Genomic DNA, 19,891 nt, shown 5'->3' on the forward strand with positions numbered 1-19,891 from the left:
TGCTTTCTATATACTAATAATAATCCTATATGCATAATATGTGTATCCACAAGTACCCCCAAATTCTTTTATATAAAAATTGCATCAATCAGCATAGGGCCAAGTAAAGGGCCCAGTACTGGGCCACTGTCGCATGGCACATACTTCACCCCTCTACTGCTCTAGCGTCAATCAGGTTGCACCTGAGGAAAAATGAAAGGGGTACTATCGCGGAAAAGAAAATTTAATATAAGCTTCCTCATACTGAAATAAGAACATTTCTAAATACAATCGATTGAAAAGTCTGTACCATTTCTGAAATAATCAAGTTTATTTTCACTATTCCTCTCTCAGCATCTGTTTTTCTTCATTCTGTCTTCATGCAGAAGTTGGGTGTCAGATATTCATTGACAGTTGACAATATATCTTATAGAATATCTTATAGGATATCTTGTCAGGATGAGCTCATAATCCTTTTTAAATACTGAAATTACATCAGCCTTTATCCAATCCATAGGTAACATACCAGATAAGAGTCTGAAAAAATAAGAAAAAGTGTCCTGGCTAAAACTAACTAAGCTCTGTAAGTACTTGAGGATGAATTCCATCAGTACCAGGACAGTGGAATTTAACTTTCTTGACTGCTGCTTTATAGTAATTAATGTACTATTTATAAGCTTCCGTCCCCTCATACTTGTCGATTTAAAGAAGAATGGAGAACAGTGGAACTCCTATTTTAAGTCTCCTGATTTTTAGTCTTCCCTCATTTTATTAGTTTATTTGTGGTCCCTTCTGTATATTACGCATCATACATTTCCCTGATTTTACATTTTCCTTGATTTTACACCAATTTTTACTGTAAAATGGGGGTTCTACTGTAATTAAAATTGCTTACCATATACACTGGGTGCTCCTGTTCGCTAAAAACTGTGCAACCCACGATATTTCTGCAGATGATCCTTCTTCCCATCTCTTTTTTGTTCTGGTTCAGACAAGCACCTGACTGAAATGCAGCAGAGTGAAAGCTGAAACGAAAAGCCAGCTTTTTCACTCTAGTGTGCATGCGCATGTCTGTGCCCAAAATTTATCAAAAAAGAACTTCTGCAGACTTCTGCGCTTACCTGACACCCTGGGCTGGTGCTCCTGCTAGCAGAAAACTGCACCAGCTCAGGGTGTCAGGCAAGCTCAGTGCCGGATTTAAACCTGGTGCACCCCTAGGCCACCGACATCCCAACCCCCCGCACACTAACCCTGTGTGCACAACTTACCTGCTCGCATCCTCCCATGCACACCCCAACCCGATCACAGCCCCCCCCGTGTGCACACCCTGACCCGTTCGCACCCTCCCACACACACCCTGACTCACTTGTATCCACCCACCCCCGTTGTGCGCACACCCCAACCCACTTGCACTCAAGTCCCCTGTCCTTTCCCAGCCCCGTGCGCTCACACTACCATTACCTGTTCCCTGCTGCTGCTCCAGTGGGCAGCATGTCGCCCTAGGCCCAAGCTTTTTTGACCTGTCCTGTGATCCGGGCCTTGCTAAGCTATTACAATCACTTGGGGGTGCTTAATATTTGGTACCACCCAGTAAGTGACTTTAATTCTCCTTTAAATACTTTCTTCCTCATTCCCAATAACTTTCTTACTTCTGGCCACATAGGGTGGTCCTTGACACTTTTACATTTCCTTTTTAAGGGAATAAACACTGTAATGATTTAATATCATTTTACAGGACAACCATTTCTGTTATGTGTTTTATAGCTGAAAGAACTAATATCAACTATTTATCAACTATTTTGCAACAATCATTAAATAAGATAATATCGCAGTCATTACCCAATTATTCTACTACTTGCATATTTGTTATTGGTTCTTGAGAGATCACTAGACCCAGTATAGCATGATCTTGACAGTATTGTTGCTGCAATCAGTATCTGATTAATTATAATCTGCCTTTATTCAGACTAAGCCTCAAACCAGCAGACTTTTCCTTTTGCAATGACTGATCCTCCATCTTTAACTTAATTTCTTTTTATGAGAATGTAAGTAGAGACCTCGATTCTGGGATGGCAGTGGATGTGATTAACTTAGACTTTGCTAAAGCATTTGATACAGTGCCACACAAAAGGTTACTGGTTAAATTAAGGAATGTTGGCCTGGAACATAGTATTTGTACCTGGATAGAGAACTGGCTAAAAGATAGACTACAAAGAGTGGTGGTAAATGGAACATTTTCTAATTGGACCAGTGTTGTTAGTGGAGTACCACAGGGCTCTGTACTAGGTCCCTTGCTTTTCAACTTGTTTATTAATGACCTGGAGGTGGGCATTGAAAGTACTGTTTCTATTTTTGCAGATGATACTAAATTGTGCAGAACTATAGGTTCCATGCAGGATGCTGCCACTTTGCAAAGTGATTTGTCTAAACTGGAAAACTGGACAGCAAACTGGAAAATGAGGTTCAATGTTGATAAATGCAAGGTTATGCACTTTGGCAAAAATAATATAAATGCAAGTTATACACTAAATGGCAATGTGTTGGGAGTTTCCTTAAATGAAAAGGATCTAGGGATCTTTGTAGATAACACGTTGTCTAATTCTGGGCAGTGTCATTCTGTGGCTACTAAAGCAAATAAAGTTCTGTCTTGCATAAAAAAGGGCATTAACTCAAGGGATGAAAACATAATTATGCCTCTTTATAGGTCCCTGGAGTATGCAGTGCAGTTTTGGACTCCAGTCCTTAAGAGGGATATAAATTAGCTGGAGAGAGTGCAGAGACGTGCAACTAAATTGGTTAGAGGGACGGAAGACTTAAATTATGAGGGTAGACTGTCAAGGTTGGGGTTGTTTTCTCTGGAAAAAAGGCGCTTGTGAGGGGACATGATTACACTTTACAAGTACATTAGAGGACATTATAGACAAATAGCAGGGGACCTTTTTACCCATAAAGAGGATCACCGTACCAGAGGCCACCCCTTTAGACTAGAATAAAAGAACTTTCATTTGAAGCAACGTAGGTGGTTCTTCACAGTCAGGACAGTGAGGTTGTGGAATGCACTGCCGGGTGATGTTGTCATGGCTGATTCAGTTAATGCCTTTAAGAATGGCTTGGATGATTTTTTGGACAGACATAATATCAAAGGCTATTGTGATACTAAACTCTATAGTTAGTATGGGTATATAGAATATATATATTTTCATTTGGAGGGGTTGAACTTGATGGACTTTGTCTTTTTTCAACCCAATTTAACTATGTAACTATGTAACTATGTAACTATCACTCACTCATGTGAGGAAGTCAGTAGCAAACTCCTACCATTAATTTAAATGTTGCCTTACAATCTGTAAAAAGTTCAAAACATAAGGCTTTAGCCCTCTCATTTTCCACCATGATTTATTTTATATTAGTTTTACTTTTGTTATGTGGTTGCAGCATGCAAGCATTTAAAATGCTTTCTAATTTTGAAATGTTGGGTTTCATTTGCTCTTTAATAAGATACACATTTGTCTCTCCACTGCAGTGGGTTGGTGGCCCATAGCAATCTATGTTCCCAATAAGCTGCCACCAATAAACAGTACCATATGGCTGTTACTGTAAGTGCATTTAGAGTATTCCTGACATTGTCATATCACACTGTCATATATCCAAACAGGCAATTGTGGGACATGTAAAGAATTGGAGGGACTGTGGGGTGGAGATATCTTAAAGGGCCACATCTTGCCATGAGCTTCCAGCTGCGCAACCTTCATTACAATCTTCTCAAGAAAAGGATCTGTTATTCGTTCTGTTAGCCTTATGCAACTCAGGCAAACAAATGCAAATCTCTAATTGGTTGCTATTAGTTATAACCCCTATTGTCGCTTCAGCCACTTCAGCTAAAATAAGACACTGTCTATATAAATATATAATATTAAATATAATAAAAATCTCTTTGTATGAGATGTTTGGAGGACTGAATGGCAACTGAAATCTCTTGATATACTTGCTGCCAACCATAGGCCATTTAATTCATTAATTTGTTCTTGTTAGCTGGCAGGGCAAACATGAAAATAGTTATGTTTGTACACAACAGTCTGGGGCAGGGGAGTTACAAGAGGATCGAGGAAAATCTAGAGCAAGAAGCCAGAAGACAATGATGTGTATCTGTAGGGTACTCTGTAGAGGTAAGTTGATATTTATTTTATTCACTGTACAAAAGGATAGAAGTTTTTTTTTCTCATCATGCCTTTAGGATATGAAGATTTTATTTCCAATCCAAAGTTCACAGTCTACCAATAATCAATGTTACTATGCAAACAGTGGCGGTTCCTGAAGGCCATGTGAGCTTCTTGCACATATTCTCACTGATAGTGTGAAAACAATACAGTACACATCAACTTAATGGTGTATTAATTGCTCTCAAAAATTGATTGGTTATTTTGTGTTTCAGTACTCTTCCAGGAACTGATTATACCATGCCAAGTTTGTACAAAAGCTATTTAAAATGATAGCCCCCAGCCAAAGACATATTTTATTATACAATGGATGTTGTTATAAATGTGCATGTATTTAGTGATTTAACTCTAAAGCACAAGCACCAAGCGCTCGTTAGTAAGTTAGGCCCAGTTTAGATGATTATGATGAGTTTAGTCCTGTGTCACAAAGTTACCGTGTTTTCAAGCATGGCCTACTTACAGGAGAATTGAGCTCTAAAAATGAACATGGTTTAAAATGTCATATTTTATAAATTAAAACCTATTCAGACAGCCGAAACGTTCAGCATCTCAAGAGTAGTATTGATTCAGGACTTTAAAGTTGTTTCCCGTCTTGGAATTTGTTAAGAATGTTAAGACACTCACATGTTCAGTGGGCTCTGAGCAGCTGTTGAGAAGCTAAACTTAGGAGTTGTCACAAATGGGGGTTTTCTGTAATATAAGATGATGCTACAGGTATATTTATTAAATTATGATGCTAATTGTGCTGGTTTCTAAGCTTCCATGTACTGTTAATCTGAATTATTTACCATCAGCCTTATTTTGTGATATATATATAGATATATATATAGAGAGAGAGAGAGAGAAAGATATATATATATATATATATATATATATATATATATATATATATATATATATATATATAGCTCTATATATCTCTCTCTCTATATATATATATATATATCTATATATCTCTCTCTCTCTCTCTCTCTCTCTCTCTCTCTCTCTCTCTCTCTCTCTCTATATATATATTTATATATATACTGTATATATATAAATATATATATATATATACACACACACACACAGGTATGGGACCTATTATCCAGAAGGCTCAGGACTTCAGGCTTTCTGGATAATGGATATTTGTGTAATTTGGATCTTCATACCTTAAATCTACTAGAAAATCATGTAAACATGAAATAAACCCAACAGACTTGTTTTGCTTCCAATAAGAATTAATTATATCTTAGTTTGGATCAAGTACAAGGTTCTATTTTATTATTATAGAGAAAAAGGAAATAATTTGGATTATTTGATTATAATGGAGTCTATGTGAGACGGCCTTTCTGTAATTCGGAATGCACAATTAGCTCAGTAAGTGACAGCAGCACAGAGCATGTGCTGTTATACAAACAATCATATATTCGTATATTATAAGTCATATATTAGGAACTGAACAGATAATGAACAAACAATATAGATTACAGTTAATACTTGATGGATAAATAGCATTATATTAATATATGTCACACAGTCTTCTTTTATGTGACTGTATTGTTTGTACTTATATTAAAACACAGCAGGTATATAGATTATATAAACAGAAATGCGCTGCTATAAATGTCCAGTTTGCATGCAATTCACCTTGTTTCAGCGCACAGATTACAGATTCTTTCCGTTTTTTAGAGAGCTCCCTATTAATATGCTAATCCTTCCCCAATGGGGCACCTACACGAGGTGTGAAATGAAGACTTGTAGAACCAAAGCAGAGCAAATTATCTTAGAATTGACAAATGGGGAAGATTTATACTGAGTTTTACTCCATTTTTAAAATGTCGGGAGAAAATGTTGTTTAACATGTCGTTTTTGCACCATTTTCATGTTGTTTGAAAGACAAATTCATAAAAGTATCCGTAAACTGTCTTTCACTAAAATATAAAAAGTGGCGATTGAGTCAGAATTTAGGTGGATTTCTGTTTGTGAATATGGAGAAAGTATTTTACTCCAGTTTACCTCCAGGGTCTGATTTAAGAACATTCTGGAAATGTTTGTTTCTCCAATTCTGGCTTTTTAGTGCATTTTTCTCATAGCTTTGTGACATTCAGGTTAGATAAATCCATAGCCACGCCCAGTTTAAGCACAAAACGGAATCTGACGCCACGTTTTAAAGTTCAATGCTGCTTGGCTGGCTTTTATTTTGAACAAAATCACAGCTTCTACATACTTGCTTCACATAAGAATAGCAGTCCCGCTTTAACACCCACCTTGGTGTTCACATACACACAATATTTACAGCATTTACAGCCTTGGATGTCACAAGTCCCAGAATCCTCTGTTAGACACTCACTTAACACACAGGGGCAAATTCACTAAGAATCGAAGTTGCGCCAGGCGCAACTTCGCCGCACTTCGCCAGGCGAATTTTCGCCAGCGCTCCGCAAATTCACTAAAATGCGAAGTTGCGCACAGGGGTAGCGTAAGTTTGCGAAGTTGCGCTAGTGTTGATTCGCTATATAAAGCGAAGTTGCGCTAGCGAAGGCTAATTTGCATACGGCGCGAAATTCAAATTTCAATGGAGGAACACCTATCTGCACTACAAATGCCTAGAAAACCTTTAAATCTGCAAATAAAATTTTTATTTTGCCCTACACATGTGCCCACTGTCTAGGTAAGTTGCCATGAGTCAGGAAAAGTAGGGGGGAGGAAGGGGAGCCCCAAAAAAATTTCGATCTTTTTCAGCCTATCAGCCATCATGTAGAAAACACGCCAGCGTTTTTTGGGACTTAGAAAAAATTTTGACTTTTTTTGAAACAATCCCTATCTACTTTATTGCGCTTCGCCAGGTCTGAGGTGGCGAAGGAAGTCTAGCGTAAAAGGTAGCGTTCGCTACACTGCGCAAGTTAGTGAATTTGCGTAGTTTCGTCGCTAGCGAAAATTCGCCTGGCGTAAGGTTGCGAAGTAACACTAGCGAAACTACGCCAGCGTTCGTTAGTGAATTTGCGCAGTAGCGAAAATGCCGAACGCTAGCGAAAAAAACGCTAGCGTTCGGCGCTTCGCGCCTTAGTGAATTTGCCCCACAGTCTCTTGGGAAATTTTCAAAAAATGTATTTACAATAAATAGTCACTTGGAGCTCAGCGGGGAAACAGTCTCCATCCCAGCTATTCTCACACACACACCTCCTTCCAGCACACAGATGTGGCCATGGGCCACTCATCCTCTTCCAGCACAAGGAGGTCTCCAGGGGGAAGCACTTGAGGTGTAGTCCCACACCCCTTCTATCTGTAGCTCACCTGCAGCCTAATTACCTAGATACCTCTAACTCTGCATCTGAAAACATTCAATGGAGCATGAAATGGAAGGTCCAGCCTACTCCGCTCCATTCACTCCAGGGACCCATTTATCTGGCTTTTCCTGAGCTGATACACAAATTCAGTCATGCTTGCTGCAATGCTATACATATTTCCCTGGAGTTAAATGTTTACCAATTCAACACTAGTGAAAAATCTCTCACAACTCCTTAATCCACAATTTTTTCGTAATTTATCCAGTGTAAAATCCATAAAATGCACGAATACAAAAGTACACCAAAAAAAGCTGTCAAGGTCATGTAGAAATCAATAGAAGCTCCAATTCCAAAAGGGGATTGCTGTACTCCAGTATACAGCAATCCCCTTTTGGAATTCGATTTTTTTGAAGGTGGAAGAGAACCTAGCGGATTGTTTGGACTGGGGTACACTAGGTTTGGGACTTATTGGTATTTATAAATCAATAGAAGCTGCCCGTCATTTCTTGCAAAAATCTTTTTGTTTAGAGGCAGTAACTGGAGGGGGAAGGGCTCTGGTGTTGGATGTGCAGCCGGACCCCCACCCCCCTCCGTACCAGATTTTTTTCTGCCGAAATTGGCCCATGCGGCCGGAAATTGGCAGTGCGCGAGCTGCCGGGGGGCCCTGAGGGGGTGCGGGCCCTGGCCCAATTGCTCCCTCTGCTCCCCCGGTAGTTCCGCCACTGTTTAGAGGTTTTTGGAGATGTGAACGTTCTTGGACGTAAATGCAAAACATTTCTGGATTGCTCACAGGCTATTTTCATTCATGCTTTTTATAATCGGATCTTTTAATAATTTCACGTCATTTGTGGTTTTAAAGAAAATAAGTTTAATCGTGAATTCAAAAAGCTCTATCCCACTTAAATTCTGCCTGTTATAAACAGGCCTCTATATGTTCCATTTAACTGGCAAGAATTTCAAAATATACAAAAGGGCTCATTTAGGGCTTAAACTGCCGGTCTGGTCATAAAAACTCAGTGGTTGCTTGCATTGACACTTCAAAGTGTTTTGCACTTTCCTATAGATGTGCTTTGTCCCAGTGCTTCTATCATGCCTGCTGTTCCCAATCTTGAGCAATATAACCCAATAGCACCTATAAACCTGCAGTAATTCTATGGTTTCTTCTGCAGATTGTGTCAGCAGGTGCAGCAAAACTGTGCACAGCGAATAAAGTGTAAATGTCATATTTATACAGGTATAGGATCCCTTAACCCGGAAACCCGATATCTAGAAAGCTCCGAATTACGGAATGGAATCGATGCCATAGACTCCATTTTATCCAAATAATCCAAATTTTTAAATATTATTTCCTTTTTCTCTGTAATAATAAAATAGTAGCTTGCACTTGATCCCAACTGAGATATAATTAATCCTTATTGGAAGAAAAACCAGCCCAATGGGTTTATTTAATATTTAAAAAAATTTCTAGTACACATAAGGCAAGAAGACCCAAATTACGGAAAGATCCCTTATCCGGAAAACCCCAGGCCCCAAGCATTCTGGGTAACAGGTCCCATACCTGTACTATGTACTAGAAATAATGCAATTCCCACTGACAAACTCTGGACGCAACTGCATTCCAAAACACATACCCATAATTGCATTCATTTGACACATTGGACTCAACTGCAGTCATATATATATATGCCCTAAGATCAGTCAGCTTCAGGCAGATACTAAGGATTATGTGAACTAAAGAACTTCAGCAAAGACAGGGTAAGAGGAAAAGAACAAAGCTTTATTTCTGTAACAGTACTAAGGCAGGTCATCCCTCAATAAATAAACATGTTATGCATCAGCAACACAGCAAAAGAGATCTTTGTGCACCATCAATTTTCTCTTTGTAGAACAGTCCCATTAAAACACACACTGAAACAGGACATTTTGATCTTGGGTCTTCACTGCAAGTTAGCTCTGGTGAATAATGACAAAGCTTAGATTACAGTGAGAATAATGGCCTGACTGTGAGAATAGAGGCATTTTATGAGTTCTCATGGGGAAAAGAAAAGGAAGTGAGATTATATTGCATGTGGAGATCTGATTGTACAAATGATAACAGGAAAAAGAACAATAAATGAAATCAGACTTTTTTTTTTACAATAATAAAGCAATTTTAACATTTAAACGTCAGACCATATAATAAAACACCTGCTACAGGCACAGATTTTCCTTTCTAGCCCTTTCTAGACTGATAATATCTGCAATAAAGTTTGCCCTTATAATCTCCTTTTCTTTTTAATTACACCAATATCAAACCGGCATGCAGGGTCAGACTGGCCCAGCGGGACACTCGGCAAAAAACCGGGCCAGACCCCCTCTCCCGACATTCAGTTTTTACAAAAAAAAAATGTTTTTTCGGCACCGTGCAGCGAGCGACGTAGTTCACGCTTGCACGTGGCGCCGTTCGGGCATGTGCGTAGAGCGGTGCCTTCGCGTCACAGTAGGGAGGCAGGGGGGCCAGATTGGATCCGTTAAGTGGAAACCCTTTATCCAGAATGCTCCAAATTATAGAAAGGCTGTCTCCCATAGACTCCATTATATCCAATAATCCAAATTTTTGAAAATGATTTCCCTTTTCTCTGTAATAATAAAACAGTACCTTGTACTTGATCCCAACAAATATATAATTAATCCTTACTGGAAGCGTTTATTTAATGTTTACATGATTTTTTAATATATTTAAAGGGGTTGTTCCCCTTTAAATTAACTTTTAGTATGATGCAGAGAGTGATATTCTGAGACAATTTGCAATTGGTTTTCATGTTTTATTATTTGTGGTTTTTAGTTATTTAGCTTTTTATTCAGCAGCTCTCCAGTTTCAATTTCAGACATCTGGTTGCTAGGGTCCAAATTACACTAGGAACCATGCATTGATTTTCATAAGAAACTGGAATATGAATAGGAGAGGGCCTGAATAGAAAGATGAGTAATAAAAAGTAACAATAACAATGAATTTGTAGCCTTATGGAGCATTTGTTTTAGATGGGGTCAGTGACCCCCATTTGAAAACTGGAAAGAGTCAGAGGTTTATATTTTTAAAAACTATAAAAAAGAAAAAATGACAACCAATTGAAAAGTTGCTTATAATTAGCCATACCAAGGGGCAGATTCATTAAGGGTCGAATTTCGAAGTTAAAAATACTTCGAAATTCGACCCTCGAATTGAAATCCTTCGACTTCGAAGTCGAAGGATTTAGCGCTAATCCTGCGATCGATCGATCGAAGGATTTTTCGTTCGATCGAACGATTAAATCCTTCGAATCGAACGATTCGAAGGATTTTAATCCAACGATCGAAGGAAAATCCTTCGATCAAAAAATCACAGGCAAGCCTATGGGGACCTTCCCCATAGGCTAACATTGACTTCGGTAGGTTTTACCTGCCGAAGTAGAGGGTCGAAGTTTTTTTTAAAGGGGAAGTACTTCGACTATCGAATGGTCGAATAGTCGAACGATTTTTCGTTCGATTCGTTCGATTTCGTTCGAATTCGAACGAATTTAACCAATTCGATGGTCGAAGTACCAAAAAAATACTTCGAAATTCGAATTTTTTTCATTCGAATCCTTCACTCGAGCTTAGTGAATCGGCCCCTAAAAGTTAAGCTAAAGGTGAACCACCACTTTAAGGTATGAAGATTCAAATCCGTTATCTGGAAAACCACAAGTCCCGAGCATTTTGGATAACAGGTCACATACCTGTATTAGTAAATCATTTGTAATTGACAATTATGAGGCCTTAATGAGAAAAAAAATTCCAAGCTCAATAAATACTGTATATATTTGTTGTATTTGTCTATCCATTGAAATTTCCAGTTGGACAAATGCTGTACAGGTACAGGACCTGTTATCCAGTAATTTGGATCATCATACCTTAAGTCTACTAAAAAAACTAATTTAAACCCAATAGGATTGTTTTGTCACCAAAAGGGATGAATTGTATCTTATTTGTGATCAAGGTACAATTATATTCTACAGAAAAAAAAGAAATACTTTTTTAAAAATGTGAATTATTTGATTAAAATTAGGTCTAAGTAAGCTTTCTGGATAACAGGTTTCAGATAAGGGATCCCGTACCTTTATAAGCACATTCAATTGAGCAGAGCTATCACAACAATAATGGGTGATTCATTGTACAGGCTACTATTTTCTCCTGTAATCCCACAGTGAACTGGCACAATGATGAAGATGACGGAATAATGGGTTATGACAGCGGATAAAAGATGGCTGAAAACAACAGAAAAAACACATTGCAAGACATACAAGGATTTCTGCTTAAAAAGGAATATGCATATAAGGAACAATCAGAATTTCCCTCCCACGGCCACAGCTGCCCTTGAATATTGGATATGGGGGAAACTGGAATGATTGTATAGCCCATAGGAGAGTACAAGCCTGATTTCATATTTGATAACCAGCCCCCCTACTGAGGTACCCCATCAAGACATGGGAAGGATGAGCCTTCTTCCACTCGTACAGGTGCCAGAATAGAGACAGACCACCCTGATTTACGTTAGGTTATAAAATGGACCGCAGCACCTTTCGGCATTGGGTTAATGATGATATAAATAATAAAATCCCTTCTCGAACAAGTTTACAGTGTAACTATTTTCAATGCACTCCATATCTCTCCAGGAACAGAGAAGTTAATATTTTATTGTGTTTCCATGGGGAAGGGCTAAAGCTGGTGTATGATTATTAGGGAGTGGTAGAAGGATTCACAAAGATCCAGACAGTAAGCTAGCGTTCCCAATTATTAGCAGTCTGGACAAAAGGAAAAGTAAGAAGCACTATCATGAGTCCAGGACCGCAGTTGTCCCACTGAAGTTCTACATATTTTACCAAACGCAAATCATTGTATTAAATAAGAACACCGTACTTTAGGTAAGCTTGTTACTTAGCACATTTATGTTTTGTGAGTGTTTTTATTACTTTTGTGTATGATATATTTGGGCTCTTTTCCTTTTCCCAGAACTTGCTGCCCTTTTTTTTAATATAGAATGTATTGTCATACATGTTTGAAGATAAAGGTGATGTACTTATCTCTTTTAGCTGGTATGTTAGACTACAGTATTATACAGTAAAGTGATCAACACAAGCCCCGGGACAAAAACCCATGACCTGTCCAGTAATCCTGTAAAGGATTTTATATCTATATTTTATATTTTAGTAGAGCCAGAGCTGCAGATTGCAGGTATATAACTGTACATGGAGTCTTGAAAAAATCTGTGTTTGGGAAGGAGAATTGATGCCCAGGTTGTGACACAAGTTGGCTCATCAAAATATACAATTCATAAGTCAATCTTTTTTTAAAAAAATCTACAGTAAAAAGGGGGAGATTTGTTGCCGGTGGGAGATCACCTTTCCTGTGGCTGATAAAACACCAGATAGTATCTTGCCATCAGTTGATAGTAGGAATGCACCAAATCCAGGATTCAGCCTTTTTCAGCAGAATTGAGATTCTGCCGAATCCAAAATAGTGGATTCAATGCATTCCTAGTTGATAAGAGAACATGAGGTGATTCAAACATATATCGATGGCAGGTACTTATGCAAAAGCAGTCATTTTGTGGGATTACACAGTGTCACCAAATGTAAAGTGATTTACATGGGCACATTCAATGCCTGACAAATGATTGACAATGTATTATCTGACTTTCTACCATATATAAACTATATTGTATGCAAGAATTTCAATGGTAAGTGCCTAGCGCACCCCACCTTTGCACATGCCTATTCTACCTACCTATATTTCCAGCCCTGCAATTGGGTTAATCAAAATTTGACACACATAATATTATAAAGTAAAATATTTTAGAAATGCATAATAAACTTGGTTGCAGAGCACAACACATTTAGGATATGCAATGCCTTATAAAGGGTTAACGTGTATACAAATGGTATTGGTTAAAAAGATGCCAGCATACATCTGCCTCTTTGTAAAAAAAAAAACAGTTAAGCTGTATATTAATTATGTCACCCATCAGCATTTTAGATTGTAAGCTCTAAATAGCAGATCCCTCTTTACCTACTGTATTGGTTAGACATTTACACATTTCTTTTGAACAGTGCTGCAGAGTTTGTTGGGACTTTAAATATATTTAAAACCTAGGACTAGATGGTCTACTGAGCAATTAAACACTAGAACCCTGAAGAGAGTTGATCATCTATTGCCTTACAAGGAAAGAAAATGTTACTGTCTCAATGTTTGTTTTACAGCCTAACCATGCACTAAGCAAGCACCCTACTTATAACATGGAATATTTTGCTTTTATATCCACTAGGGGTGATGACTTGCATGGAATGTCTCACAAAAGACAAATATTTTGGCAACACCTGTTTGTATAAATTAGCAGAGAAGGAATTCCCCAGTTCCATAAATAACTATCTGCATGGGAAAACTAACAATGATTGTAGTGTGCTATATATTTCTTCCAATATTACTAGGGGTACTGTTACTGTTGCTAATTCAGCTTAGAATGCCTCAGTTAAGATAAGTAAATATTTCTAATCCCCACATATAGGTATGAAAGGGGAAACAAATGAGACACCCCTATTACTGACATGCATAATTTCAAAGAAGGAATGCTCTGTGTGCAAATACCATGCCCTGCCTTCACTACCTGTTTAAGAGACTATAATGAAGAACTAAAGTTCACATTTAGTATGGTATAGAATGGCCCATTTTAAGCAACTTTTTAATTGTCCTTCATATTGTCTTTTTTATAGTTGAATTACCTGCTTTGCTCTTCTGCCTGACTGCAAATGGGGGTCACTGACCCCATCTAAAAAACAAATGCTCTGTAAGGCTATAAATGTACTGTAGTTTTACAGAGCATTTGTACTGCTACTTTTTATTACTCGTATTACTCTTTCTATTCAGACTCTCTCCTATTCAAATACCATTATCATGCAAACCAATTCATGGTTGCTAGGGTAATTTGGACCCTAACAACCAGATAGAACTGCAGAGTTGCTGAATAAAAAGCTAAATAACTCAGAAACCACTAATAATAAAAAATTAAAATCAAATGCAAATTGTCTGAGAAAAACACTCTCTCCTCCATACTAAAAGTCACCTCAAAGTTGAAAAGTCAGGTTCCTCCACATAAGCAGGATACCAGCTTTTTTTAAAAGGCACCTGTTGGTTCCCCAACCAAAGGTTATGGGTAATACAGCAGGTGAGCGGTAATAGAGCCCACACTCTAAAAGTAGTTTTTTTTCTATTAATTGCCCCCCACCAGCGCTAGGACACCTACCCCCAGAGGCAGCTCCTGGTTCGAATGGCCATGTTGGGGCGCATGCATGCGGATAATGACTGAATGCCGCAACTTGCTCATTATGGGACTTGAGATGCTTTTTTCCGCCCAGAGAATTGAGATCTTGAAATATTGCTTTTAATATTACTGTTTGATATCTCGATAAGCTCTAACTAAATTTAAGGATTACATTTATTTTAAGCCCCAAACTCTGGCCAATAAATTGTTTATTTAGTCAGTAGGGGGGACATGTGTATGGACATCTATAATACTACAGTATGCCACACCTAGGGTTGCCACCTTTTCCTGAAAAAAATACCGGCCTTCCTATATTCTTGAAGTTTTTTCCTATTAATAATATTGGCATCAAGCATCATTTTTACCGGCCAGGCCAGTAAAATACCAGCCTGGTGGCAACCCTAGCCATACCACTCTGCTCTATCCTAAGGAGGTACATATTGTACTGGGTGCACCAACCTACTGTGAATAGTGTTGCCAATACCTGCCTTCCTGTACTTTTTTTTCCCTATTAATACCATTGGCATCAAGCAGCATTTTTATTGGCCAAGCCAAGTGGCTTCAGCATGGGTGGGGAGGAAGTACTCATATAATAGCATAACATTTATCTGGTATCATGCAGCAGCCCTTGAAATGGAATGCTGCTGGAAAAAGGTTTAGTATTTATTTAATTATGCTTTTATAGTACACCACAACTCTATTGTGAATGTTTAGCAAGACCTCCCTCTTTGTCTGAACTAATGCTGCTTATGGCTGCTGTATATGGAAAAGTATACTGAAGCCCATACAAGTAAAATATCAAGTAAAATACTTTATATAATGTCATTACAGCAGAGTTTAGAGTTCTTTTTTTATTACACAGAGAGTGGAGGGAAATGCTCCTACCATTTTCAGGTTTTTCACAAAAATGATATGCGTTATTTTCAGTAAACCATGCAGTCTATTTGTCTGTTATTTGAATATCTCAACACAGATAACAATATGATCTCAGTTTAATAGCATCCTATAAACCTACCTACACCAGCCAATGGCTGCACCTAATCAGGCTCTTTCAGTGATTGCTGTGATCTTTTTTTAACTAAGGTCTTTATTTTACAGTAATATTGGGTTTGATGTAGGGAATAAGGTGCATAGTAAGTTTGGTAAGTGGAAAAAGGTAGCAACCCTTTCATATCTCTTTCATATATATCTTTCATTAGAAAATCATTAACTTTCTCTTCCCATGCATTTCCCCCAGTAGTTCTTTTGTCATCTGAACTCATCCTGGAACCCATTCTTATGTGATAAATGCATGACTTATGTCATATAATCCTTTGATAGACTTCTCAAGACAGTACATGTTCTTTGGCTGCTTAATTGTCTGGTACTGTATAGCTTAGGGCAGGACTACATGGCCGATTCAGCCGCGATCCGACGCGCTGTGCAAAATCGCAGGCGTCACGTCAGATGCAAGGAAACAAGGTAAGTAATGGCAGTGTCGGATCGTCTCGCATTGTTGATGCGATGCAACACAACTATCGGATGCAGACGCAGTGTGAATCGTCTGCATCCGACAGTCGTGTCGTGTCGCATCAATGCTGCTACATGATGCGACAATGGAATTACTTACCTTATTTCCGTTGCATCCGAAGTGACGCCTGTGATTTTGCGTGTCGGATCACGGCTGAATCGGCCATGTAGTCCTGCCCTAAAACTAACACTAAAAAATTACTCTTCAAAATATTAATGTACATTAAAAGTTACCTATAGGTCATGTTGATCATTTTTCACTGATAGTTCTGCTTTTATTAATCATTGTTACTTAGAGTTCCTAAACCTGACTGTTTTGACAACCTGACTGTCCCTTCTCAGCCTGTCAGTTAGAAATTGACAATGGACTACTACTGCCCAAATATGGTAGCCTCCTCATAGAGGAACAAGGGGCAGCAGATAGATAATGCAAAAGCATAGGACAAATACCTTTATGGCAAAATTATGAATAGCACGCAAAGACAATGTTATGATAGATAAAAAAAAAAAGTTTTGATTTCTGGTGTCAGTATCTCTTTAAGAAATAGTTGCCACATAAATTAAATTAGAATGAAGGATGTGAATTACTAATCAACCTTATATTACGACATTTCTATTCTATGTGTATTGTATATTGTGAGTCAGTCAATAAGCTCAGTAAGTGACAGCAGCACAGAGCATGTGCAGTGAATCAGCAGAAAAGAAGATGGGGAGCTACTGGGGCATGTTTGGAGGCACAGATCTTTACTGCTAAAGGGCTGTGTTTGCCTTGGGCTGGCGGATTTTTACCAATAGAATGTCCAGTGTGGATGTTTTCCAAGATTCTGCATAGTTTTCTTAGCTGCGGAGGAAACGTGGGTGATCAAGATATTTATTGCCTCCTGAGATGTTTTTGTTTAGGAGTGCCTCTGCAGGATTCTTCTGAAGAAAGAGACCTTTGTCATTGACTATAAGAAATTATACTCTGATCCAAAAATGTACTGCAACTGGGCAGTCCTACCAAATGTGGAGAAATGAGCCTCTTTGATTACATGCTCTAAACAAAACAGCGAAGATGACTGATACCATGAGACAGTTTCTTCAGTACTAGATACCATCGTGAAGTACCTTTTGGGAGGTCTCATGTATTAACACATTAACTGAACAATTTATAGAGTCTTTAAATATAGCAAGCCAAGTTTCATCATCAAAACACAGACTCAAAGTACTCTCCCAACTTTTTACAAATCTCATCTCTTTCACTGGGGTGTTAAGTATTAAGTTGGGGTGTTAAATTTTACGTTGTCATAGGGCCACCTTATAGGGTTTTTAATTATTTTGTCATATGCAGCCTTTTTCTGCTGCATCCTTGTAGCTTGTGGTTGCTGACCCCTAAACCCAAAAACTTTTGTTCTACGAGCTTACAATTGTATTATTGTTAAAGGGGTGGTTCACCTTTAAATTAACTGTTTTAATTGTTGTAGAATGGCTAATTCGAAGCAACTTTTTAACTGGTCTTCATTTTTTTTATAGTTTTTGAATTATTTGCCTTCTTCTTCTGACTCTTTCTAGCTTTCAAATTGGGGTCACTGACCCCATCTAAAAACAAGTGCCCTGTAAGGCTACAAATTAATTGTTATTGCTTCTTTTTATTACCTTTTCTTATACTTTCCGTTCACACCCTCTCCTATTCATATTCAAGTTTCTTATTCAAATCAGTTCATGGTTGCTAGGGTAATTTGGGCCCTAGAAACCAGATTGCTGAAACTGCAAACTGTAGATCTGCTGAATGAAAAGCTTAGTAACTCAAAAACCACAAATAATAAGCAATGAAAGCCAATTGCAAATTGTCTCATAATACTAAAAGTTAACTCAAAGGCGAATCCCTTTAATTTTTATTCCTTATATTTCTATCCAGGCCTCTCCTATTCATATCTAGACTCTTATTCAAACCACTGCCTGGCTGCTAAGGCAAACAAGACCCTAGCAACTACATAGCTGCTGAAATTCCTAGAGAGCTGCTGAAAAAAAAAAATCAATTGCTAATTGTGTCAGAATATCAATATCTATCAATTTCTATGTCACATAATTAATTTAAAGGTGAGCAACCCCGTTATATGTCAATGCAATCAATCCAGCACTATAATGGGAGTTCCTAAGTAAAGCTGGCCATAGATGTTGAGATTTTTAAAAGATCCGATTGTCATTGTGAGACCACAATTATTTCGGAACGATCGTACGAATTGTCCATCAACTGAAAAGACCAATTTGCCAGGAAAACAAAGGGGAGCTGCCTGATTGGCCCTGCAAACATAGATAAATTGCACTGGGACTGATAAGGATTTTTTAACCCGACCAATCAATTTCCTGACAGATGTCGGCCGAAAAATCGCAAGATGTACGATCGTTCGAATCCCACCAACTGCACGATAATTTCGAAGGATTGGTCGGACTTTCCTAAAATCGGTCGTTCGGCAAGAGAAATCTTTGCATCAATGGAGACCTTAAATCCTACATTTGTTCAGCCAAATTCCGGTAGTTCTATATTAACAATATAATTGTGCTCCGCTCACCATTAATTTACTATGGCCCAGGTGCGTCCAGCCCCGTACCCAGCGGTTAAATTACTGGAGCAGATATATCTCCCCACACTTGCAGAACAAATAAATCTTCCATTAAGGATCTTACCCGGATGGCGTGGTGACCCAGGTGCTGCCGTCTGAGTCCGTCACTAAGAGAGACGTGTTCACTGTACACACTGATCGTTTGTAGCAGCGCACTCATAGCTCATCTCAGAAGAACTGCTTGATTCCAGGTTGTAGGTAGAAAAATTTTACTTTATTGGTACATCTTGATGCAACATTAAAAACTGCGCCTGAGGTCTGACGCGTTTCGTCACTGCACTTCACTGCTTCAGAATCCCCATTATATGTGTCACATATATGTAGCCTAAAGGCTTCTAGACATAAGATAAAGATTATACACAGGCTGACCAGGAAGCTTTGCACTATGCAACCGGCTCATTCTGAAGGACAATTTTCCAGCCACCCTTTCACATACAGATTTTCTTTTGTGTTTGTAAAACTGGTTTCGTTCACCCTGCAATGATTTTGTTTGGGAATCAGAGATTTGTTTCATTTTGTATTTAGTTTCACTTATTTGAAAAAGAGAGCTGAGTAAGTCGATACCTGGCCAGTATTTTATTGTCAAGACCAGTAAAAATGATACCTGTTGCCAATGTTATTAACAGGGAAGAAAGATAACAGACAAAGGAAGGCCAATATTTATTTCCCTACACAATCTGGGGGACAGAATTGAGGGTGTATTAACAAAAATGGGGAACCATATTTATACGAAGGAACAACTGCACTAACTGCTTCTGGGAGAGGTGCGTGAGATAAAATGTAATTCGAAAAACTTGAAAAAAGTAAAAAAAACTTGAAAAAGTACATTTTAGTAATTATTTATTTATTTAAAAAAATAATGAATTCATTTGAAATCTTACAATCAATTTATATGCACCAAAACCATTTAGTAGAAAGTCATGTATTTAACACCATTCATTTCATTTGAATGACATTTATATTGCACATATCAAATAGAACTGCCATATAGAACCAATATGC

Source organism: Xenopus laevis, chromosome 2S, assembly GCF_017654675.1.
Source record: "Xenopus laevis strain J_2021 chromosome 2S, Xenopus_laevis_v10.1, whole genome shotgun sequence".
NCBI classification, from domain to species: domain Eukaryota; kingdom Metazoa; phylum Chordata; class Amphibia; order Anura; family Pipidae; genus Xenopus; species Xenopus laevis.